Below are 26,421 nucleotides of genomic sequence, written 5' to 3' on the forward strand. Positions count from 1 at the left end.
CAGTTTAAAGTGTGCTGTCAAGTTGATTTCGACTCCTGGCTCCCACAGAGCCCTGTGGTTTTCTTTGGTAGAATACAGGAGGGGTTTACCATTGCCTCCTCCTGCGCAATATGATATGATGCCTTTCAGCACCTGCCTATATCGCTGCTGCCCAATATAGTACCAGCGGGGATTCAAACCAGCAACCTTCTGCTTGTTAGTCAAGCATTTCCCCGCTGCACCACTTAAGGTGACAAGTTGGTTCTGGTGAAAATGGTCCCATCATTGGCCTTCCCTCCTGCCTGCCCACTGCCCTGCCTGCCTGGTCATGTGAATGACCTCACTAAATGATAACAAGAAGTTTGAGTAAGAACCAATCTGCCTGCTTTCCTTTCACAATAATCTTAATTGATAATTACCATCTTCACCAGTTAGCCCACTTCTGCCTCAAACATTCACACAGCCGCCATCTTGAACTGGGGTGGATTATATCATCCAAACTATGCCATTGAGGTGTCCCTATGTGTCACTACAGCTGTACCAAATTTTGTTCAAATCAGTCCAGGCATTGTGAAATTGATAGGGACACACACACATACACACACACACAGCTGGGTGATCTCATGAAAAATACTTCAAGGAACTTTTAAAAAGAAACAGTAAAAAGATAACACTGAGAAACAATTTTTTTTAAAAAAATATCATTTATTAAAAGTATAATTGAATACCTTAAACTTCGTTATCATTGTTTATCTAATGGCGCAGCAGGGAAGCAACCTGCCTAGGGAGCAAGAGGCTGTCAGTTCGAATCCCCGCCGGTATGTTTCCCAGAATATGGGACACACCTATAGCGGGCAGCAGCGATATAGGAAGATGCTGAAAGGCATAATCTCACACTGCATGGGAGATGGCAGTGGTAAACCGCTCCTGTATTCTACCAAGAAAACCACATGGTTCTGAGGTTGCCAGGAGTCAACACTGACTCAGCGGCACAACCTTACCTTTCCTTTCCAAAGTTTGCAGTTGGCTAGATCTTCATTGTAGTAAATAGCTGGCCAAAATTAGAGGTACTCCTGTCTTCTCTCTCTTGCAACATTCTGTATGGCCACATGGTAGGACATGTTTTATTGGAGAAAACATGCAGGTAATTGTGCCTATACTTATACTTCCGTGAAATTATATAGGCAGATATCTGCCAAAAATTCCAAGACTCAAAGCAGAGCAAGAAGAAACCGGTTTGCATGTTTCTTTGCTGGAAGAGCGAATGCATTCTGCAAAAAACATCAACAGTCTTGCTTCAGAGTTGTGTTTCCATTAGCTGCACTAGTTCCAGTTGTAAAAGGGAGCTCCAGCACTGAGGGAGCATGGCTGGGACCAGTGTTCCCTCTAACAGGGATTTCAAGATGTTGTTCACTACAACTCCCAGCCATGGCCTTTGGCTGGGTATTATGGGAGTTGTAGTCAACAAAATCTGAAAACCCCTGTTAGAGGGAACACTGTCTGGGATCCCCCAGTTGTGATCTCGCCCTGTGCTGGTCTGGTGCCCACATTTTTTATTTCATTTAAGTATTTGATTTATATACCACCCTTCCTAAAGTGACTCAGGGAGGTTTACATTAAAATCAAAACAATTAAAATAAACAACCATTTCAAAACAGATTAAAATTAAAACTAGTACCTGGACTAGTACCTAGAATTAGACAGTACCTGTAACTGACCTCGCTAAGTGTGGTATCCTATCACGAGCCAGCCCAGAATTTGAGGATAAGGCCAGCAAGTCTTTGGTACAGTGGTAGAGGGCAGAGCAGGAACCAGGGAAACTGGAGTTAGCCAGGGAGTGCTGGAAAGCAGAGACTCTGGGAGGAAGAAGAGACCCATTGATCTGCCATAAGCACCAGCTTCTTTCCATTATTAGGGCATTTTTGTGGACATTGATGGGTATCCTTCCATAACTTTCATTAGCCTCTTTGAGCCATCAAGATAAAGTGGGATATAATTCTTTTTATATACATAAATAAATGTGTTGGTGATCATCAGTATTCCCAGTAAGAGGAATTCCCAGATGTTAGTAACTACACCTCCCATCATCCCCAGCTACAATGGCCTTTGGCTGGGGATGATGGGAGTTGTAATCAACAACATCTATTAATCCCTGTTACAGGGAACACTGGATATAATAAGACTGTTCTCATGAGCAGCCAAGACCGGGCTAGGGTAGCTAAGCCCAGGCTTGGCTGGCCATAAGAACCTGCAGGAGCTGACCAGCTCCCAGCAGCACCTTGGCCGCAACCCTGCCGAGGGGAGCCCAACGGGGTTACGGGAGTGAGCACTCCCTTAACCACATTTCCCTGACTGTGTGCAGCACCGGCTGCTTTTTGCCAGTGCTGTAATACTGATGGGTCCCCGCCCGTCGCTGTGGGGATCCCCACAAAGCACCACGCACTTGTGCTGTGCATTGTGGGATTTCCGGAGTCTGGGATTATGCATCCCAGTCCGCAAACGTCTGTGCTGCCTGGGGCAGCTGTTGACCATCTGGGTACGCCATCAGTGCACGCAGCAAGGACTCGGGAATCGTCTGCGGGGAAGGTAAGTTTAAGCAGCCTTCCCACCTGCTGCCTTGCCTGCCCATGAGAATGACCTCAGTGTCTGAATAAATGCTCTGGGTGTTTATGTGAGCATCATCTGAAAAGATCTTATCATGGGGATAGTGGCAGAGAATAACTGGCAACTTTACAGTTTGATTTAGAAAGCGTGCCTCCATAGGTGTGCTGTCATAGCTTCTCCTCTGCTTTGGTGAATGAGACTTGGGACCAGGGCCAGCCATAGCGTTTTTGGTATCCTAAAAGTTTTTGGTACCTGGGGGGCACCAAGTACTTAGCTTAGTCCCCACCCCCCAGCTGAGAGATGCAGAGGCCCAGCTTTAACTTGAGCCATGCAGGTGAGATTGAATGTCCAGCTTGCTCAGATGACCAGCAAACGACTAACCTCTGCTGGTTTGAGGGCGCAGCGGCAGAGAGATCCCAGTCTGCTATGGAGGCAAAATTCTAATACATCAGAGAAGAAAAGATGCTGCTGTTAATTTGGAAATCCAGTCTGAGACCATTGCTTTTCAGTAATGAATGCCGATGCAGGCAATTCATATTTAAGAGAGCCAGCGTGGTGTAGTGGTTAGAGTGCTGGACTAGGACTGGGGAGAGCCGAGTTGAAATCCCCATTCAGCCATGAAACTAGCTGGGTGACTCTGGGCCAGTCACTTCTCTCTCAGCCTAGCCTACTTCACAGGGTTGTTGTGAAAGAGAAACTCAAGTATGCAGTACACCTCTCTGGGCTCCTTGGAGGAAGAGCGGGATATAAATGTAAAAAATAATAAAATAAAATAATAATAAGAGAGGAAATGCAGCTTAAGAGACTAGACTAGTTGTTTATTGGGGGCCAAAGTACAAAGAGCAAAGACGACTGTGTCTCTTGGGGTGCAGCATGTGCAGGCCCTGCTTTAATTGTAATTACATTGTATTGTATTGCACATTACATTATAATTACATTGTATTGTAATTGTAATTACATTGTATTGTAATTGTAATTACATTGTATTGTAATTGTAATTACATTGTATTGTATTGTATTGTAATTGCACATTACATTCACTATGCAGCACTTCAAAGATGCCATACAAGAGGAAGAGGAAGAATAATTGGCACTACTATGTTCTGCCACTGTTTTTGCGCCCCTCCCCCCAAGAACTGGGGTCCTAGGCAACTGCCTAGGTGTGCCTAGTGGACAAGTCAGACTTGTTGGAAACACTCCCTAATGGTGAGTAAGATGGAGGGAGATTTATACTAGTCAAGCAAAAATGCCAACCAAGGAACACCTTTGCTGAGCAGCCTGTGCCATGATCTGCCAGCTCTCCGTTAGGAAGCCACCCCTGCCCCCCACCGGCTCTGCAACTGCTAGGGCTTGATGTATGAATCCTGGCACTCAGCATTCCTTTCCACTTCTTAAATCCGTATAAAATGAGGAGAAGACAGCGGAATCCTCACAGGTAGATGAGGCTGCCAAACAGGTGGGCTGCATTCCAGCAGGTACACAATGAACCAATTAGGAACATGTAGGGTGACAAAATGTGCCATGCAGGGGTAGTCAATTAGTTTGGACGAAGTTCCACATTGAACAGTGTTCCTGGAATTCCTCCTCATGTGGGCAAAAGGAGGCCAAGAAAAACCAGGCGTTTAGAAAGCAGATCGACCAAAAAAAAAATAAAGGAGAAGGAATTCCAACAGCACAATGGAAAAACAGAAAACACTGATGGGGCGCGGGAAAATCCCATTCATTTTCTGCATGAGATTACAGGATGCTTCCAAGGCAAGTATAATCTACAAGACACATAAGTTTTGTTCAAATAATATGCTGTATCTGCATACATTTGTTTGTACATGTTTCTGTGAGAATAACTGGACAAGTGTTCATTTTAAAAGTGAGGGGTACAGGACCCCTCAGATGCAGGGTACAGATTCTAATTATACTACTGTATGTGCATCAAATATAAAGTGTCAACAGTTCTGTGAACAGATCTGTACATGTGTACAATATACACCAGTGTTCTTCATTGTAAAGCCCGGGCCAAAGGGGTGGCCTCCATCATCCCTAAGCGTGCTCCCATATCTATTTGTTTATTGGGCCTGAGTGATGCTTCAGCAGAAGCTGAATACTCTGCACAGTCACCCTGTGCCATGTAGAAATGAACATTCTCACTCTATTGTGCTGTGCTGAGCCCAGCATCTGCAGGGGGCTCTTTTAAGGAAAACTGAGCCCTCTTGAAACCCTACACCATCTTGGAAGGTGTGCACAGAGTGCTGAAGAGTGTAGCCCTTCCCAGCATTTTCTCCATAGATCTCTTAAGAGAGGGCTCCTTCTTAATACTGTGCACAGGAGGAAATGGCTCTCAGATTGAAGGGTGTGTTTTTTCTGCCAAAGTGGCCCACTCTTGGAAAAATAGTGAAGATCACTGCTATACACACTATGCATGTGTTGAACGTAACATGTGAATGGGGCTATAATCACTTGCTCTCTTACACACACACACACACACACACACACACACACACACAATTTCAAATTACTTACTTGGATTCCTACCTGCAGTCTTGGAGAAGCTGCTGCCAGTCTGGGTAGACAGTATTGAGCTAGATGGACCAAGGGTCTGACTCAATAAAAGGCAGCTTCCTATGTTCATATGCTTTGAACATAGTGTAGTTGTGTGCATGATGGAGTGTGCCATGCTTTACAAAATGGCAGGTTTTGTTGTGGTGAGCTACGCTTGCATCTGAAACTGCTCTGACAAAACAACAACTGCAAAATCAAGGTGGGGTGTCAACAGATGCTTCACACATCAAATAAATTCCTCAGAAGAATGCCATTATTATACGCTAGCACAGTAGTTTTTGAACTTTGGTCCAGAAACCATGTGATGCCTTGAAACTGAGTGAAATTGCCTGGGTCTGAAATCAGGAGCAACATATAGCCCGAGGTGACCAGTACCTCCCAGTTTCAGAAAAATCCTTGGCGGCTGCATTCTATTTATTGCCTTCTTCTGTAATGTGGATTGCGCAGGTAAAACAAGAATGTTCTACTGACCTTGATAGGATCTGTGAGAGAGGGTTTAGCCCATCCTAACAGTGCTGTCCTAGTTTTCACTTAACAGTGAAGGGTTGGTCTTTGGTTTTTTTTAAAAAAGCATAGGGGAGCCATAACATATTTATTTATTTTTATTGTTTTATTAATTTAATTAATTTATATACTGCCTGACTCCAAAGGCTCTTGGCGGTTCACAAAAATAAGCACAATAATAACAAAATAAAACCAGCTATTAAGACAGCAATTAAAAAAAAAAAAAACCTTCAGAGATCACAGCAATTACATTTAAAGAGCAATTAAAAATGTAAAACATTGAGAGATTTCTCAAAGCCTGGCTAAAAAAACATGCATCTTAAGGGCTCTTTTGAAGGCTGGTAAAGATGCCAAACAGATGTGCTCCAAACACCTGCAGTCCGAAATGGTACAGCCCATTCTTTTCTGGCATTCCCACTTCATTCTGCTTCAAGTGTAGACTCAGCCTTAGACTGGCTTAACTGCACTCTTCGAAGGCCAAGAAAAAAGAAAACGATACAGCACTAACTGTGATAGCCCCCTCATTCCCCTTCTTTAATTCCATTTCAAATATGTTTTTAGTATAATGTTGTTGGTTTAAAGCATAAATATGGCAATATAGAAAATATATATCTAGGGGTACGATTATTAAGGTTTATGGAATTGTACTAATGGGGGCGGGAGAAAGAATTTCTAGATATCCTTGAAAGTGTTAATGGTCTCTATGTAGGGATGGATAACCCCCTGCTTGTCAAATTTCACTTTTATTAGCAAAATGACTTGGTTTCCCTTAAAACTTCTCAAAGGCTGTCAGAAAACATTGGGAGGAGGCTTTAGGAGAATTTGGGTTGAGGAAGTGGTGCAGAGAGGCTAACCTCCACCCTCAGCACTGTAACACAAAGTCAATTGTCATGCTCTCTCTCTCTCTCTCTCTCTCTCTCTCTCACACACACACACACACACACACACACACACACACACATACTGTGATGTGGCAAAGGCAGCAAATGGACTGGGGCTGTGGTACAGGAGAAGAGGGCTTACCTGTTCTTCTGGCACTACGGCCTTGATCTTTATGGTCTCCCAGAGAGCTTCTATTAGCCTTAGAGGGCAACAGGCATTAAACTGCTCACTCGTAAACATTCCCTTCCACAGATAAGATTTGGTGGGGGTGAAGGGATTAAGTCAGTTAATTGGTGTGGGAGCAAAAGACTTACCCCCCCACCCCACCGGTGCCATTGCCTACTCAAAATCAGAACACCTGCCTACAAGACCTTTTGGGAAAAGAATGTATTTATTGTCAGATTTGTATACCGCCTTTCTTTAAAATAATCCCAAGGCAGTTTAGACTATCTTTAAAACAATACAAATACTGCATGTTAAACATTTCCAACAATACAGATATTAAATTTCAATATTAAAAATAGTACAAATCTATTAAAGTTAAAAACATATACACAGAGCAGCAGCAACATTAGATGAGAAGCACTCATCTAAAAGCCTTGGTATTTTGGTTTTTTGTTAAAGCACATGTTTTTACTTGCCTTCTAAAAACTGCTATGGAAACTGAGGAGTGGATGCCATTTGAGAGTGCATTCCAAAGCCCTGGGGGCAATGGTCAAGGAGGCCCTGTCTCATGTATACGACAGCCAAGCCTCCCTCATCACCCACACAAGCAGTACAGCACTCTCAGACGATCTTGTCAAGTAGGAAGAAACCTCTGGGAGCATGCAGTCCTTCAGATATCCAGGGCCCAAACTGTTAAGGGCTGTAAAGGTCAAAACCAGCACCTTGAACTGGACCCAGAAACAAGCTTTGCCTTGTCATGAAGAGGTGCAAAAAGGTATCCATACCATAGAAGGCCTGCCTATTATCACTGGAAATCCTCTCTAGTTCTCCCCCACTTTCATTTGAATTGAGCTGGTATCCATCCTTAAATATGTACAAATGGTTTGGGGGAAAGCAAAACCCTCCCCCACACTGAAATTCCTCAAAGTTTCATCTAGGGAGGATCTCAAAAAGCATTTTGGATTTCACATTGAGTAATGTGTTAGTGGCAACTCCAAATGAGTATGTCTTTCCACAGTTATAGGCTGCAATCTAAAGAGCTTCTTCAGGCTTGCCTAGGCCTGCACTCACCTGTTGGAATTTCCCCCCCACTTGGAACAGTAGACCTGTCCCCTTCACCAATGCATACCGCAAACTTCTTCCGTATTAAGATAAGATTGAGGGATAATTTCATTCACTGCTGTGACAAATTCCAGTGTTACATGGAATGCAATGATAAAAGTTCAGCACACACGTGAAAAATATGTGGATGACCTCAGTAAATTTCCACTGCGAAAAGTGCTTTGCTAAAGATTACTTGTCAAAGAGGCACCTCTAACTTGGCAAAGAGGCACCTTTTAACATAGTGATTCTCTTTATTTAGCAGGGGGAGAGTAACTGGCCCTATCCAACCCCAGCACAGTGCTTCCAGTGACTGTTGCTAGTGGTGTCTATCTTATGTTTCTTTTTAGATTGTGAGCCCTTTGGGGACAGGGATCCATTTTGTTTATCTTATTTATTTGTTATTTCTCTGTGTAAACTGCCCTGAGACATTTTTGGAAGGGTGGTATAGAAATTGAATAAACAAACAACGACAACAAATGTGTCCAGCTGTTTATACAAGAGGTATAGGAGAATTCCCTATAATTTCTGTTGTCATATTTATAAAGAATCAGAAGCACAGAGTTCATGCGGGTCTTTTAGGCCATCTAGTATAATTCCCTGCTTGATGCAGTAGGGTTGCCAACTACAGACTTTAATAGAGGACATGTGACTATTTTGGGGACTAAACAACTGTTTTGGGTTTTGGGTTTTTCTTGCATTGTTGGGGTTTGTTGGCTCCGAACACATTGCTCTCATGAACAGCTTCTCTTCCTATGTCTCTTTCCTCTGCCGGCATCCTACTGACCACCCATCCAATGTGGAAGCCAGAGGGGAGGTTCTGCTTCAGTGGCAGGTTGCAGACCTGGCAACCCTATGATGCAGGAAATACATCCCTGCTAATACATCCCTGTCCAGCCTCTGCTTGGAGACTCTAATGAGGGAGAGCCCACCCCACACTTCCCACGTAATAGGTTCCATTGTTGAACTGCTCTTACTATTAATAGGTCTGTCCTAAAGTTCAAGGCATGGTCCTCCTTCCAGTGGCTGCTATTTATTTTATTTTCTTTTATTTATTCGATTTTTATACTGCCCTTCCAAGCTGGCTCAGGGCGGTTTACAATTAAAAAACCTAGATGGCTAGAAAGTGCTAGCCATCACTTTCCCCAGAATGACCCTTCCCACAGTACCGTCATCCCACTTCCAAATCCCACCCAATTCCCCCAACCTTCAGGAACAGATTTTTCAGGTGATGAATGATTATCTATGACGCTTGCTTTCTCCTTCCATTGGTGGCAGCAATGATGTAGAACAAGGACTTCTCAGTGGTGGCACCAAGGTTATGGAAATATTTTCCCAGTGTGATTTGTCTCCCTGCCCCCCCCCCTCTCGTTTTGCTTCAGAGAGTGTTGGGGAGCCATTGAGTTATCTCTGCATCTCTTCTCACGATCCGTGAGAAGAGCTTCTGTCTGTTCTGCGGGGCATCCTGGAGAGACTGCCAAGGCTGGGAGGCTGGCTGCAGCCTCCTGGGTGGTGGTCTACTTGTGTGTCGCCGTGCGCTGCGGCGACACACGAGCAAAAAAAGAGGTTAACAGAGCACTCACTCTGTTAACATCATTTAGGTGGAGGGGGAATTAGGTAGGCTAGCCACCTTGGGAGCATCAGACTCGCCTGTGAGCCTGGTGGTTCCCACTATCACTGAGAAGTGGGATAAGCTCCCTTAGCCCGCTTCCCAGTGATCATGGGAATAGCCTCTCTGTCTTTTTAAAGTGCTGACTGCTTCTCTTGAGGGAAGAGTTTCTATTGCTTCTAATGGCTGACATCCAGCCTAAGCTACTCAGTCGTACTACTCAAAAGTTCCCAAGGTTTCTTAATTTCAGCAGGATTTCCAATAAGTTAGTCAGGATGTTAGCCAGCCAGTGCTTGGTATTGTTGGTGTTTTATTTTGTCATCAGCTTTGCTTACAAAAACTTTGAGAGAACAGTTGTAGATCAAAAAGTGGGATAGAGATATCTTAGGTAAATAAATAATAAATTGATGTATTTTTCACTTTGCTTAAAAAGGAGAGCCTTAATTCTTGTGAAATGGTACAGTGCAGGACAGGTGTACCACCTCCAGGACTGTTTATGAGAACTAGCCCTGTTTGTCCCAGATTTCACTTACAGTATTAGAATTATTAATGTTGTTCATTTCTTATGGCTTTTTATAAAATAATGTGAAATATAAATTGTACAAAACAGAAATTCAATGCAGATTTGAGGTTTCTTCCACAAGTGCTTGCAACACCTGAGCAATTTCAACCATGTCCCTAAGATCTAAACATAGTGCTTGAAACTGGTCTTAGATATTTGCATTATAGTTTGCCTGTGCTGAGTATTCTGTGATATGCATCTTTCAAAATATCTAACAAAGAAAGATGAGTAACCTCATCAAAGTACAAGGTGTTCCTATTTTATCTACCCAAACACCTGTTCTTTGATTGCATTAGGATGGTGTTTGTCTACCTCATTGTCTCACCTTTAACTAGCACAAATATGTAATTATGCAATTTGTTTTTCTAGTAACAGATTGCAGAGAGATGCTATTATTGTGTTTGCCTTTGAATTGCTATTTTCAGTAGCAACAGAACAAGATAAATTGATTCTCAGTTCTGGTGTAGCTAATGGCAAAGACTGGTTAGTGGCAGTAACTTGTAAAATGCCATCATTATTTATGCTTTTAGTGTAAAAAAGCTCAAGAATCTTTCACTCTTGTTAATTCCTTGTTTCTTTGGTTGAGGGGAAATTTGTAAGAAAAATAGCCTGACCCTATGAAAGTTTACTTTGAAGCAAGTCCAACTCAGCACAAGGGTACATTCTTCCTAGTAAGAGGCTTCATCACTTTAGACGTGAAATTGACAAGAGTTGGAACCCACCCACCCCCGTGTCAGTTTCATCTGGGATGGATTCTTTGGGGCTTGCTGTAGAGCATGGGTGCACAACTCAAATGTCCTGGTGGGTCAGAACCAGCCATGACTTGGTGTGCAGGGTTTGAGCTCAATTTTCAGTGCATTATTACATTAAAATTAATTAAGAATATTAATGAAAGCAATTGTTAGCTACTTGTAGATCTCCCCCCCCCCCCACCGCCATTGAAGGACCTGCCATCTTAATCAAGATACTAGCCAGAAAAGAGACCTGGTCCCTGCTCAGTCAGTGTGGGGCCCCTGGAGTGCATGCCAGCCCCAAACAAATGTCAAGTCCTCTCCTCTCCCTAAATTGCTCTTGCTTTCAGGCTTCAATCCTATGCATGTTTACTTGGGAGTAAGACTTACTGGGTACACTGCGAGATGTATTTCTGAGTAAACATGCATAGAATGGCATTGTAAGGCAGTTTCTGGAGAGGACAGAGGATGGGTCCCCTCGGAGAAGAGGGAACAAGCCATTAGCTCTTCATGGCTTCTCCTGTTGCTGCAGGATATTCCTACCTGGGGAACAGCAAAAAATAAATTAAAAAGTCCCTGTGGGCTGGATCCAGCCTCTGGGCCTTACATCTAGCAGGCCTGAGCTAGAGCGAAACTGCTTTTCTTTGCAATCTCCATTCAGGCTTCGAGGGATTAGCTTGGAATTGTTGTCTTCACTTTTTGAATGTCTTGGGGTGCTCAACCTCAACATAATGTTCCAAAAATAGTAATAAAAATCCAGCTGAGTACCCAAACCTCATCAATTCAGTAATATTGTGGTGGAACAGGCAAAAAAAGAAAATTATTTTCAACTCCAACCAATTTGGACAGAAGAGCAAAAGAAATCCTATGTGGCCCCAAAGAAAACAAAGAGAACCAGCTAGTCCCATATGGATTTTCTTAGGAGGGTAGATGGACTACTGCCTTTCTTGCTGCCAAGGGAGAGAATGGGGTGGAGGAAGCAGCACAACAGAAACCGGTGTGGAGCAGGATATAAAAAATTAAAAAAAAAAAAAACTGCTGCAAGCAACCTTGTCCCCTTCCAGTGATTCAAAAGCCAGGCTAAGTTGCTAAGTGGTGGCACAGAAAATCCTAGCTTAGGAACATAGGAACATAGGAAACTGCCATATACTGAGTCAGACCATTGGTCTATCTAGCTCAGTATTGTCTTCACGGACCAGCAGCAGCTTCTCCAAGGTTGCAGGCAGGAATCTCTTTCAGCCCTATCTTGGAGAAGCCAGGGAGGGAACTTTGAACCTTCTGCTCTTCCCAGAGCAGCTTCATCCCCGGAGGGAAGTATCATGTAGTGCTCACACATCAAGTCTCCCATTCATATGCAACCAGGGCAGACCCTGCTTAGCTAAGGGGACAAGTCATGCTTGCTACCACAAGACCAGCTCTCCTCTCCTGACTTTAATGAAACCTTGTGTTTCATTAAAAGGAGCTTGAGGCAACACAACACCCATCTCTTGACTGGGGGATTGAAACCTTTCAGAATTAATTTTAGAAAGTCTCCTAGTAATTTGAGTATTCAGCAGCAGTAGAACGTGGGGCCAAGTTGAATCTATAAAACAATAAAGTAATAATATGGGGGAAACCTACTCAGCCCTAAGAAGCGTTTTCATGTATAAGAGTGGTGTATGTTTTTGATTTTGATTCAGAAAAAAGGTATGATTTGGGGCCAAACTAGACTATCATCTAAACATGCTCTTAGGAGACATCCATACCACCAGAAGGACCTCGCTCCACACCCACAAACGACCCTGAAGTAACTATTTACTTCCAAAGTGGCTACTTGCAGCAAGTAGCTATTTTAGGGCCACATAGCTGCTTACGAGGGGGCAATTCGGGGTAGGAAAGTGGCATGCTGAGAAATAATTCACACACACCCTTTCCCTGCATGCCTTCATCCCAGTAAAGATTTTGCCCACTGCAGCTGATTTTCCTGTGAAAAAAGAGAGACTTTTCTAGTGGCCAGCAAGCCTCTAAAAAGCACATTTAGTTGCACATCGAGTTTGACCTTCAGCAAACAAAGGTTTAGGAAACATGGTTGTAGCTGTATCCTTTTACCTTCTCATCTTAAACCCTGAAGTGTGTCATGTCAGGATAGCTGGAACTGTGCCTGATCAACATTCCTGTAAAACATCTCTGATGTAACATGAAAGGCTTTGCAGCCTGCTAAATCGTATTTCCTGCTTTTGTAGCTTTTGATTCTTGGACTGAGAACTTTTAGTCTAATTTCTTTTTAATTTAAATGTTAACGACCCCACCCCCTTTAGAGATGGAAAGGGGATATTTCTATTTGCTTGACATTAAATCACTTTGAGAAAATGAAGATTTGTTTTATCCCCTTGAAAATGATCACAGTAACTATTATGTCCCAAGCACTGAATAATGTTGTCCTCCTGATGGGAAATAACTATTTGCTTTAAACCATATTTATGGCAGGCAACTGTATAAGTATGCCAACTATATTAATGTGCTCCTCACAAGCAATACGTTTGTGGAAATTTTGTAATATTACTGTTTGAAATTTTTGTTGTGACCTTTCCGTTTCATGTCTGTTTCAAGTTGCTTGGCTTGCTTCAAATAGCAGACAGGCTCTCTGTCTTTCAAACAAACTTTGAGACTATTCCCAAATGCACCCTAATCCAGGCTAGGGATCAGTTTGCATGTCACTTTGCAGATAAAGTCGCTCACATCCATGCTGATTTGGACTCCAGAGTTTTAGCAGTACCGGCAGACGTGCCTCTGGTACCATCTGGTCCTGTTGTGTTGGATTCTTTTCAGTTGGTGCGGCCTGAGGATGTGGACAAGATCCTGGGCAGTGTGCAGGCGACATTGTGTGCTCTTGCCCCTGGCCCCTCATGGCTAATAAAAGCTGCCAAGGTGGGTACAGGTAGATGGTTGGAGGTGATTATTAATGCCTCATTAAGGGAGGGCAGGATGCCATCGTGCCTCAAGGAGGCAATGGTAAGACCATTATTTAAAAAGTAACAATGGCTCTGTAACAGAGCCGGCAGTCGTGTGGGTGGCCGGTTCTGCTGCCCGGAGCAGACTGACTGCTCGCTAACCCTCCTGAGGCGGGTCTCCTTGATCGTGAGACCCACCTTCTTGTTTTCTAGAAAGTGGGGAAGTTCACTCTTCTGCTTAGAATTAGAATCTCTTTAAAAGCTTTTTCAAGTCATTTGGTGCTGTGTTGGTTCCTGCTACCCCTTTCCTTGGGCACACCTGGTCTCTGCTTTCAAGCTGTCCTTTAAATACTCATTAGGGATGAGTGAAATGGTTCAATTCAAACCGGACTGGCCCCAGTTCTAAGAACTGGTTTGTGGGCTGGTTCGGGGATACTTGTAAAGAGGGATCTTTGAGGATTCCCCTTTACAAGTAAAAGGGGTATCCCTAATACCTATCCTAAAGGGGGGATGGCGAGCGAAAGGGACCTCCGTACATTTAGTGGAGGCGGAAGAGACATGGGAGGTGGTGAGGGGCGGTGGCAGGGGTTCTCCAAGCCCCCCACTGGCCTCCTGGATAACAGCTCGGGCCTCCTCCTCCTCAGTGAGCAGAGGAGGAGCAGGTATGCACCATTTTAAATGGCCAGGAGATATGTTTTGAATCATATCTCAAAATGTGATTTGTACACATCCCTACTGTTTATCAGCACACAGCAGGTCTGGAAGCCTCTGTTCCCCCCACCCCCGCCCCACCCCAAGGGAGGTATGCAATCAAGCATATCTATACTTCCCAAATGTCTTTATCTACAAGGGGCCAGTCCCTATTTTGTGCCTTCTGGGGATGCCTTGCTCTAATTTTCTTACTACGAGTTGCCATTCTTCAGCATTCAGCTTCCTACCCCCCCCTCCCCGCTCCAAGTTATCTAGAAGGTAGGTAGATGCATTCGGTCTCTAGTTCACATACATGCACCTACCTAGTACACATGCATGTGATGAATGCATATACACATAAACACTGAGGCGCAATGCAATGCATAGCCTTCCATTTCATACCCAGTGGAGCTGCTGAAGTAGGGTATAAACATGATAATGTATTGCAGGACAAGAATTTTGTTCAAATATATATTTCTTCCAAAGAATACCATCTTGGCTTTTCAATCAGAGGAAGGAAGACTTTTGCAGAGTAAACCCATACATACAGATATATACAAGTTACACAGGCAGCATCTAGCTCAGCATTCTCTGCACCGACTGGCAGTAGATCTTCAGGTTTTCAGGTGGGAATGTCCCAGCCCTGCCAGGAGTTGCTGGGGACTGAACCTGGGCGGGACCTTCTGCATACCCATCCACTGAGCAATGGTCCTTCCCCAACAGTATGCAGGAGGTGGTGAGAAGCCCTCAAAAATGAATATTGGGGGTTGGGGCAATGAGCATTCATTTGATAAAAGGGATATCACAAATATGCTCCTAGATTAGTTCTACTACGAATCTTTATATACCACTTTTCAACAAACGTTCCCAAAGCCGTTTACATATGGAATTAATCAATTAATTAGATGGCTCCCTGTCCCCAAAGGGCTCACAATCTAAAAAGAAACATAAGATAAGCAACAGCAACAGCCACTGGAGGAATGCTGTGCTGGAGATGGATAGGGCCAGTTGCTCTCCCCCTGCTAAATAAAAAGAAACACCACTTTTTAAAAGTGCCACTTTGCTCAGTTAGCAAATATAACTTTGCTCAGTTATATTACTTTGTAAAAGATTAGAAGATATGATTTTCCAAATATTCAGAAACAGGTTCCGTTTGTTGGGATATTTTTCAGATCTGAACGACTTGGTTTACCCATCCCTATGAGAAAAACTGATTTTTTAAAAAAGTCCATTAATGAATTCAGGAATGTTGAATGTGGTCTTCCTATATAAGAGCTATTAACATCAACAACGAAGAAATGCTTAGCCCAGAGTACGCATAGATATTATGCATAGATGTGTAATAATTAAAACAAAACTCAACAGAATGAGCAAGATGCAAAACTAGTGATGCAACTATCTCACATAAATGGAGTGCTTCATTACCTGGGGCCATAAAAAGGGTGGGGATGATGAAAATAAAATACAACGGCAGCTCCAGCTGTTATCATAAACAGAAAAAGTCAGCTCTTTCATTTGAAAGGGAAGTCCCATTTATGCTTTTTAACTTAGGATGCTGGGAGCATTTTCTGAATAAAAGCTATTACTGTGGTTTATAGGATGCTATTTTATGGCATCATATATTAGATTATTAGCCTGTCTTATTTAATGCAGAATTAGGAGATTCTCCCTCCCCCCTCCACCACACTGTCCCAAGAAGTTGCTGTATGCTGCAGTCCACTGGCATGATTCAGCCAAAGCTGAACAATCTTAGGTCTCCTTGATTTCCAGGGGAGCCTTAAGCACGTGATCGGCTTTCTTTGAAAGCGACAGAATTTTAAACGGTAAACTTTGAACAGTGTTGCAGACATGCACCTTGCATTTTCAATAATAAGAAAAGATACACATCAGATGTAACAAATGTGTCCTAAAAATCTTGGTTTAGGAGGTGAGCATAGCATGACATGAAGAGAATGGAGAAATGCTGGACTTTAGGCTTGTAATCTCATTTTCCTTTTATTCCCTTGGGCTTCCCAGTTCTGTCTGGGAACATTCTTCCCAATGTACATTTCACGAATGGAGATAATAATAAAGCTCTGTCAGCATACCAAGTTCTATTTTTAAGCTCAAATTATATTTCCCACAATCATAAAGGTGTGAATCTAAACATGAAGAGACTGTGCCCTGTTTCTCAGGTTCTGGCTATGGTGGAGTTGGGTAGCTGCTGATGAGGATTGTGGTACCTCTGCTTCCAGGGGCGGAGCCACCATTGTGCGAACGGGTTCAAAGAACCCAGGCCACCAATGGAAAAGGCTGCCGAAACCCACAGGGGCATGGCTGGGCTCTGGAAGACCCCTGAGCAAACTCTCCCCCATCCACGCCCGGACTCCGGAGAGCCCCAAGTGAGCTCTCCCCCATCCATTTCAGGCAGTGTTTTCCTGACAGCTTTTCTTTCTCATTTTCTTCCTCCAGCGAGGGAGAGAAAGAGAAACAAATCCTGTCAGGCAGCAAGTGCTGCCTGAAATGGATGGTGGAGAGTTGGCTCAGGCTATCCCAAGTCCAGGCCACACACCCTTTGTGCATGATATCACACACACAGGAGTGTGGCCTCGAGCTCTAGGGAGCCTGAGTGAGTTTCCCCCTTGTCATTTCAGGCAGCACTTGCTGCCTGATAGCATTTATTTCTCTTTCTCTCCCATGCTGCCTGGAATGGACAGGGGGAGAGCTTGCTCGGGGCTCTCTGGAGCCTGAGCCACACCCCCATATGCATGATGTCAGATGCATGGGGCATAACTAGAGGGGCCACTGAGCAGGGCTGGACACAGGCCACCATTTGGCTGGCTCCATGCCTGTCTGTGTCAGCTTCTAAGTCAGAGGGCAAAGGTAGGGGGGGCGTCAAGGGAGTCAGCAGTTATGGGAGACCCTGGTGTCAGAGGTCCTTCAAATCCCCCCTCCTCCTTGGAGCCTTGTGTGTCGGACCCAGGTATTATTGGGTCAGGGTCAGGGTTCATGACCACTTCATCCTGCAAGGCCTCTGTATCAGTCCCAGATATATGGGGTCAGGTTTAGGATTCATTGCAGCCTGCAGCTAACTAATGGGCAAATGGCCCTTGTGAGATTTGAAGCATTGGTTTCCCAATTCAAAACCTTCGTCACTATTCCAGGTCCTCTCTCGATGATGTCATTAGCACGAGCCAGCTCTTAGCCACCTCTGCTAACATTGTCGCCCTTATGAACAGTATCGTGCCAATCCCAGCAGTTTCTGCTGCCGTGTAGTCATCACAGATGCTTTGCAACTGGAAGGCAACTGGCATATTCCTGATTAGTTGCTGGTCAATAAGGAAATGATAGGCTGATTCAGATGAGCACTGCTTGGCACGGGTCATAAGGTTGGGGACAGGGGCGTAGCAAGGCTGGAGTGGGCCCAGAGACAAGATTTTAAATGCCCCGCCTCACTGAAGCTCAGCTCATGAAGTAAGAAAATCTTAAATGAGGCTGAATAGTGGTAACAAAAAGCATAGTAATATATAGGACACTTTTAAATGAATACAAGCAAGGACAGCATTTGTGTTTACTATTGTTAGAAGCCCCAAGTTGTTGGCAGAACATATTAGGAAATGTTAATTTTCTGTCTTACTTGTAAACATTTGATCAAAACTGACTTCTTGTGGGGAAGGCAGTAGAAAACCAGGCTGCCGAAGACAGAAAGGTCAGCATTCTCCGTCTCTTAAGAATGCCAGATTTCTTTTTTCAAAGCTCGTCCAGCCATCAGTCAAGAATAACGGTAACTCAAATATAATCAGGAGGCTCAACTAAAAAATGGCCTAGGAGCTGAACTGTGGAGATAATTATCGCTGGTCTGCTTTGGTGGTTTTATCTGGGAGATAATAAAGGTAGGTTCAAAGAAATATGTGCACACTTAGGTTCTCTTAAGGGGAGCGTTAGAAAGTACATCAGTGAGAATGAGAGCCGGCCTTGAAAGGCAACCAGCTGTGCCACTTTTGTAACATCCAAGAGATTCTCAAGAAATATGCTTAAGTTTTACCAGCCCTGCACAACTTGTGACCCATCAAGCTGAATGCAGCCCACCAGGCACGTATTGCAGCTTGACAACCCGCCTGTGTTTGAAGTCTCAGGCAGTCAGAAAACACAGGAGGTGCTTTCTTAGAAATTCTAAGTTTTCCTTCCCTTTGAACAGAAGGGGGCAATTTTTCCGAGCTCCCCTAAAATCCCCCATGCCACCATGCACCTATTCTTCAGGAAGCAATTTGCAAAGGGTTCAGGGTGCTGCAGAATGATGTTTAAAAGGTCTTAAAGTGTGGTGTCAAGTTGATTTCAACTCCTGGTGTCCACAGAGCCCTGTGGTTTTCTTGGTAGAATACAGGAGGGGTTTCCCATTGCCTCCTCCTGTGTAGTATGAGATGATGCCTTTCAGCATCTTCCTATATCGCTGCTGCCCAATATAGTACCAGTGGGGATTCGAACCAGCAACCGTCTGCTTGTTAGTCAAGCATATCCCCGCTGCGCCACTTAAGGTGACAAGTTGGTTCTGGTGAAAATGGTCCCATCATTGCAAAAGTAGAAGTACCTTTCATTTATAGAACAACAACTTAGGATACAACCCAGTAGGTTTATGGGGCTCCCGATTGGGCACCATACATGACAGCTGTCTTATAGTTGGCTTGCTGAGGACTGAGTTACCCAGCAAGTTACCACTGAGTTTGGAAGGGGAAAATAGAACCTACATTGATGATTGTAATTCCAACACTTAGAATTCTCATCGCCATGTTGAAATCTTCCATACTTTTGACTGATCTTCAGCATTTTGTTCAGCACAACAGATGTTCTCCATTGATGTCACACTTGCATCAGTGAGCATTCTGCATTCTGGCAGCATCTGCACTCTTGAGATGTCTGTCGGTCTGTCTCCCGATTTCTGGGGAAATGTTGAAAGTGAATAGCAAAATTCAAAAGCAAAAGGAAAAATTCATCAAATCCAATGCAATATAAACTATATCAACAATACAAATTTACAGATCCTCTCAACAGCAACACCATGAAAACAAGTTTGCATCAAATCTTCTCCTGTAATCTTGTCCAATCCTGCAATACTAGGAGCAATAAAACATGCACAAAGGCCAGAGCAGGTTGAGCTCCTAGCCACTGTCTTTCCATAGGACAGCCGGTCATCTCACTTTGGGTATCTCAGATATAGGAACATAGGAAGTTGCCACGTACTGAATCAGACCATTGATCCACCTAGCTCATTATCATCTTCAGAGACTGGCAGCGGCTTCTTCTAGGTTGCAGGCAGGAATCTTTCTCAGCCCTATCTTGGAGATGCCGGAAAGGGAAGTTGAAACCTTTTGCTCTTCCCAGAGCGGCTCCATCCCCTGAGGGGAATATCTTGCAGTGGTCTCACTTCTAGTCTCCCTTTCATATGCAACCAGGGCAGACCCTGCTTAGCTAAGGGGACAAGTCATGCTTGCTACCACAAGACTAGCTCTCCTCTTCTAAGGGGGCCTTGGGGGGCTTAACAGAATCAAACTGCAGGAATCAACTACCATGTGATGAATCATTAGGGATCCTGGTCCCTTAATAGTTCCATGCTTGCCACTAGAACTTGTAGGCATCAATTCCATACCATCTGCATGTGGCAGGGTTGAATTAGGCCCTGGGACAAGAAGTGACAATGGGCTCCTGGGCCTCTTGCCTTCTTATTCTCTCCCCCCACCCCCAGTTCTGGATTTAGGCACCAGCTAAGCAAGCTAAGCTACAGCTTAGGGCCTCACATTATGAGGAACATGGGAAGCTGTCTTCTATGAAGTCAGACCATTGTTCCTTCTAGCTCAGTGTTGTCTACTCAGAATGGCAACAACTCCCCACGGATTCAGGAGTCTTTCCCAGCACTACCTGGAGACACAAGAAGATGCTTTTCCACTGACCTACAGCCACATCCCCTAAGGGGAAGATCTTACAGCAAAAATGCAGTCCTGTCCTCAAATTTTCACTGCTGGTGAAAGGAGTGGTAAGAGCATGGGGTTGGGTGAATATTAGTGTGAATGAATTTTGGTGTATGTGGTGTGCTTATTACCCCCTGCTAACTGAGCAAAGAGGCACCTTTCAAAAGTGGTGATTCCCTGTATTGAGTAGGGGGAGAGCAACTGGCCCTGTCCATCCCCAGCACAGCATCCCTCCAGTGGCTGTTGCTGGTTAGGGTTAGGGTCTATCTTATGTTTCTGTTATTAGGTTGTGAGCCCTTTGGGGATGGGCAGCCATTTTATGTATGTATAGCTATGTAAATTGCTTTGGGAACTTTTGTTGAAAAAATGGTATTCAATATTTGTCGTATTCGTAAAGGAAGCTGCGGGGTGGTCTGGTTTGGATCTTTGGTGTGGGGCAGAGGGGGCGTGAACCCTTTCCCCAAAACTCAGCTCAGGAGCAAACAAAGATAACACTTCATTTTTTAGCCTACTTTCCAGAAGGCTTATGAGATTGGGTACAGCTGTAGGAACACATAGGGACACCTCAACAGTGTACATTGTGACAATGTCTTCTACCTCAGTTCAAGATGGTGGACACGTAAACCTTTAAGGTACAAGTGCACTAACTTGTGGACAGTCTAACCAATTTTCAACCAAATTTGCAACAGCTATATGGACACATAGGGATGCCCCAATGGTGTAGTTTGTGATGATGTCATCTACCCCAACCCAAGATGGTAGACATGTGAACTTTTGAGGCGCAAGTGCAATTACTTGAGGACTGTCTAATTGATTTGAACCAAATTTGGTACAGTTGTAGTGAGTGACACACAGGGTCACCTCAATGGTGTAGTTTGTAATGATATCATCCACCCCGATCCAAGATGGAGGATGCATGAACGTTTGAGGCACAAGAAATCTAACTTGTGGACCTTGATTTGAACCAAATATAGTCCATTTCTAGAGACAGTGAAAGGAAAGTAGGCTGATTAGTTCTTACTAGAACAACTTGTTTTTAAATAATTACTTCACTTAATCCATATAGAATATTCATAAATATAATTATAAAATAGAAGTCATTTTCAGCCTTCAGGTCTTGCATACACAGGGTTTTCAGCATCAGCACAAATCTGGATTTAAGCCTTTAATGGCTCTATGCAAGAGATGCTGCATGGTCATCTGCCAGGTTTGATTTCTGAGGCAGATATTCTGATTCTATTGGTGTAGTGGGCAATTATCTCAAACCCTCCTTGGATCCTGTTCTATCAGAGTTACTTTCTATCCCCCCACAAGAGAACTGTTAGCTGTATATGGAACTCTCTCACAAACTAAAGGGAGACAGGGAAGCAGAGGCTGGATGTCCATAAGAATGTGCATCAAAGTGCAGAAATCTGCCACCACTGCACGTTCCTCAAAGGGATGTGCATACCAATGTGAATTAAAATGTCCATTCCCATCCAACGTTTGTCTACAGCTAGATAGGAATGTATGTGAGGAAAACCTCACAAGATAAATTATATTTTAACCTTGTAACTGGTACTTTCTGGGGTGTTCTGTGTAGGTGCTTCCAGATCCCACTTTGTGCATCTCTCCTTCTCAGGTTGTTCATGTGTTAACAGGCCAAGGCAAAGCGAGCCATCTTATTTATTTATTATTACTCTGTGTCAACCACCCTGAGCCATTTTTGAAAGGGTGGTATAGAAATCAAATTATTATAATTATTATATTATTATCTTGTTTACACAGTCAGACAGGTGTTATTGACTGGTTTGTTTTATCCAGACATCGAGTCCTTCCCAAGGACCTGGGATGGCTGAATTTTATTGTCAGTTGTTATAGATATCGTTGCAGAATATAGGCTGTTCCCTGTAAAGCTGCTTTTTGTAATTGGCTGATGGTGATTTCTGTGGCCCCTATGGTGTTGAGGTGCTCTTCAAGGTCTTTTGGAACTGCACCCAGGGCGCCAATTACCACTGGGATTATTTGGGTCTTTTTCTGCCACAGCCTTTCAATTTCCATTTGTAGATCTTTGTATTTGGTGATTTTTTCTATTTCTTTTTCTTCTATTCTGCTATCCCCTGGTATTGCTATGTCGATTATTTTGACTTGTTTTTCTTTCTTCTCAAATACAGTTATATCTGGTGTATTGTGTGGCAGATGTTTGTCTGTTTGTAGTCGGAAGCCCCATAATATTTTTACATCTTCATTTTCTTCAACTTTTTCATTTTATGGTCCCAGCAATTTTTGGCTACAGGTAGCTTGTATTTTTTGCAGATTTTCCAGTGTATCATCCCTGCTACCTTGTCATGCCTTTGTTTGTAGTCAGTCTGTGCGATCTTTTTACAACATCTGATTAGGTGGTCCACGGTTTCATCTTCTTCTTTACAAAGGCAGCACTTGCTGTTTGTGGTGGATTTTTTGACTTTTGCTCTTATTCCATTTGTTCTTAGTGCCTGTTCTTGCACAGCCAGTATTAAACCCTCTGTTTCTTTCTTCATGTAACCATTCTTAAGCCATTGCCAGGTCTTGGTGATGTCTGATTTTCCACTTATACTGTATTGTGCAAAAATTGACCATGCAGGGGCTTATTTTTCCATTTTTCTGCTCGGTTCTTGACTTGTTCTTTCTTGTATGCCTGCTTTGTTTCATTGGAAACAAATATGTTAGTTGAATAATTTTGCATTATTGATCATTTAAAGTGCATCTTCTTCACTGTCCTTGATATATTCTTCAAGGCCTCTTTTCTCCTCCTCTACTGTTTGATGGACTTGCAGCATTCTTCTTCCACCTGAGCTGCGAGGGAGGTATAGCCTATCGACATCACTGCAGGGGTGCAGAGCATGATTGATGGTCATTATTTTCCTGGTCTTACGATCTAGCATTTCTAGCTCTGCCTGGGTAATATTATTATTGTTGTTGTTGTTATTATGGGTATTATTATTAGAAAAAACTCTACAATGGGGTAGGCAACCTTGGCTCCCTAGCTGTTGTTGAACTACAACTCCCATCATCTCCAGCCACAATGAATTGTATATCCCTGTAGCCTATCCCTATAGCCATGGAAGGAGAGGGAGCCAGACAGAAATACACGTACAGAGCCAACAATGTTCTCACATACTTTTACATACAGAATGAAAAGAAGTGTCCATGATAACAGAGGTTAATGCACAGCACAGCACAGCACAGCGCAGTCATAAACAAATGCAATAGACTAATACAGTCTATTCATGCCCATCATTTTAAAAAGTGGGCTACATTCAGTATTCGGTTTGTGTCTCTTTCTGTGCTTTCTTTTCAGTGACTTAGAAATTATATCCCCCCCAAAATTACATGTAAATCAACATGTGCAGGAGGAGGCCTTTCTTAAGGAAAAGGAAAAGAAGCTCTGCAGCTCAGAGATAAAATGTAATATGGCTGTTGCTACAGGAGCTACATTTATTTATTTTTTGAATAGTGGAACATATTAGGTGAGCAAGACATCTGTACATTGTTAATGCATAAGTTAGTGCTACCTTCAGGCTGAAGACGTTAACGCAGTCATTTCCAGACTTTCAAAAGCTGAGGCATGGGCTTTATTCTGAATTAAAACGGGAAAACTGCTTCAACCTTACAGTAAAAAAATGAAAGGGCCAGACTAATTGATAAGCCTATTGCATGAGTTGAACCTGCATTTTCATTTTTCTAAAGTAAACAGATGAAGAGAAGAAAGAGATTTGCTGATTCAGGCCAAAGGTAGGAATGTGCACAAAGCAAGGTTTGGTGCCATGGGGAGGGAAGCGGGCAGTGGAGAGTGGGATCTTTGATTTTTTTTTTAAGGGAGAGGAAGTCCTTACCTGCTCTCTGCCGCTGCATGCAGCGATGCTTGGCCCAAGAATCCACGTGCAGCAGCAGGATGCACAAGGCATCCATGGTCTATCAAGTCCAGCACCCTGTTTCCTACAATGGCTCACCAGATGCCTTTGGGAAGCCCACAAAACAGGAGATGCAGGAGCACCCCTTTCTCCTACCATGGTTCCTTTGCAACTGGTATTTGGAGGCATCCTGTCTCTAAACCTGGAGGTAGCCTAAACCCCACTTAAAGCCATCCAAATTGTTGGGCATCACCACATTCCATGGCAGAGAATTCTATAGAGTAATTATGCATTGTGTGAAAATGTACTCCCTTTTTTCACTCCTAGATTTCCTGGCAATCAGTTTCAGGGGGTTACTGGCCTCCCAGGGCTGCCTTCTGATCGTTAGGGGTGTGCTTGGAACCATCTGGCCCGGTTTGGTTCGAGGCTGGAGTGGCCTCAAAGGAACCGGGCCAGTTTGGTCTGGCCCCCATTGAACCCCCTGCCCCAGTCCTGTCTGGTCCAGCACAGGTCCATGAACTTTTTTGTAAAAAATAAATAAATTAAAGGTAACTACCTGTAGCCCCTTCAAGGGGCTTGCTGTAGCTGCGGGGGGTGGTGGTGGTGGTGTCTGTGAGGGTTCCCCCTCCCCCCACTGGCCTCCCTCATCATCACCGTGGCCGGGTAAAGGTAGTCTTTTTGGCCCTTTTGGGCCTCCATAAAGCGAGCAGCAGCCATTTTGGCCGCCGCCACACATGCGCAAATGCCCTCTTCCCGACGGAACAGGGTTGGTTGGTTTGATCACGAACCCACAGACCGAATCGTCAGACTGCGGACCGCCGGACCGGTTCCGCACATCCCTACTGATCGTCTGCAGGGCGAGCGGGCTTAGCCCACTCTCCCCACAAACCCCCTTAGGGCTCTTCACACTAATCATGTGAAGAGCCTCAATGTATTGTCCAGCACAACATAGGGCAAGAATGACCCATCCTGAGAGGTCTCCACTTCTTGTGTTTAAGTATGTCCAAAATCCAGCCTCAAACTGTACCCCAGAGTGAAAGCCCCACCTAGAGAGCAGTAATTAATTACCTTGGCAGAAACGGGATGAGCTACTAGACATACAGCTGCTGCCACCACCATCACTACTACAAATATATTTATATAATGCTTTTCAACAAAAGTGCTCAAAGAATTTACATAGACATCGATAAATGAGATGGTTCCCTGTTCCAAAAGGGTTCACAGCTGAAAAAGAAAGAAAAGATGAACACCAGCAACAACTGGAGGGATGCTGTGCTGGGGCTGGATAGGGCCAGTTGCTCTCCCCCTGCTAAATACAAGTGAGTCACCACTTTAAAAGGTGCCTCTTTGCTCAGTTTATTAGAAAAACAGCCATTGCCCAGGAGGCAAATTGGATGCACTCAGAGCACATTTGAAGCTAGGAGTGGTGTCCCAGTCAAGAACCTACCTCTCCCTATTTTGACAAGGTCAGTTGCGAACACATATTTAGGTCGGTTGACAAGGACAGCCCAAATCTGCAGTCTGTGATTTCTCTGTGGGTGGCGGCTGTGTGTATTCTTTAGTTTTACACTTGAAAATAACATCAAAATGATGCCTTTCCCCCAGCAGGCCTAAATGGACTGATACTGTGTAAAAATGACATAATGATCAATTCAGGAAAAATGGAATGATAGTGTCACAGCATTAGATCTAAATTTCAAAGCAGACTAGAATATGAAAATCTCATAGAACTTTATTTGCTGCGAGCATTGAAATTAAATTTGAGACATTTCATTGACAGGCATACATTTATCACTATCTGTGTGTTCAGAGACTACCAAGTTATGTATGTTAGCATTCTACAAAGCCTTGATTTTGTCTGACTAAACCTCATTTCTCTGGAACGTGTAGAGGCCCTAAATATACTATCAACCAAGTAACTGGGAGCTTTACTCAGATCCCCTTTAATCATTTAATTAATCAATTATATCTACATAAATTTGCATTTGGGGAAAACATGAAAAAGGCATCTTTGGTTTTTAGATGACGCTTGGATGTGTGGCATGCTACAGTATCTTAGAAGTCCACCCTCCCCTTTCTCAAACACAGGAAGGAATCCTGCTTCTAAAATAGTACTTCTCACTTGCAGTTTTATAAGTACTTGTGTTAATAATATTTGAAAAAAGTCTGCGGCCTAATTATTTGGGAACATTTTTTAATTTATTATGATGGTTTTAACTGATTGCGCTAACCAATTCATGGATGAAATGCAGTCTAATATACAGATTGGCTAATAATAGAAGAGATGGCAGGTA

At 43.6% G+C, this 26,421-nt stretch overlaps 1 protein-coding gene across 11 annotated transcripts in view; it reads left to right on the forward strand.

The window, feature by feature from the left end:
* Positions 1–26,421, forward strand: part of NAALADL2 (N-acetylated alpha-linked acidic dipeptidase like 2) — a 1,287,075-nt gene that overhangs the window by 441,375 nt on the left and 819,279 nt on the right. The window lies entirely within an intron of this gene.

Source organism: Hemicordylus capensis, chromosome 3 (assembly GCF_027244095.1).
Source record: "Hemicordylus capensis ecotype Gifberg chromosome 3, rHemCap1.1.pri, whole genome shotgun sequence".
NCBI lineage: Eukaryota > Metazoa > Chordata > Lepidosauria > Squamata > Cordylidae > Hemicordylus > Hemicordylus capensis.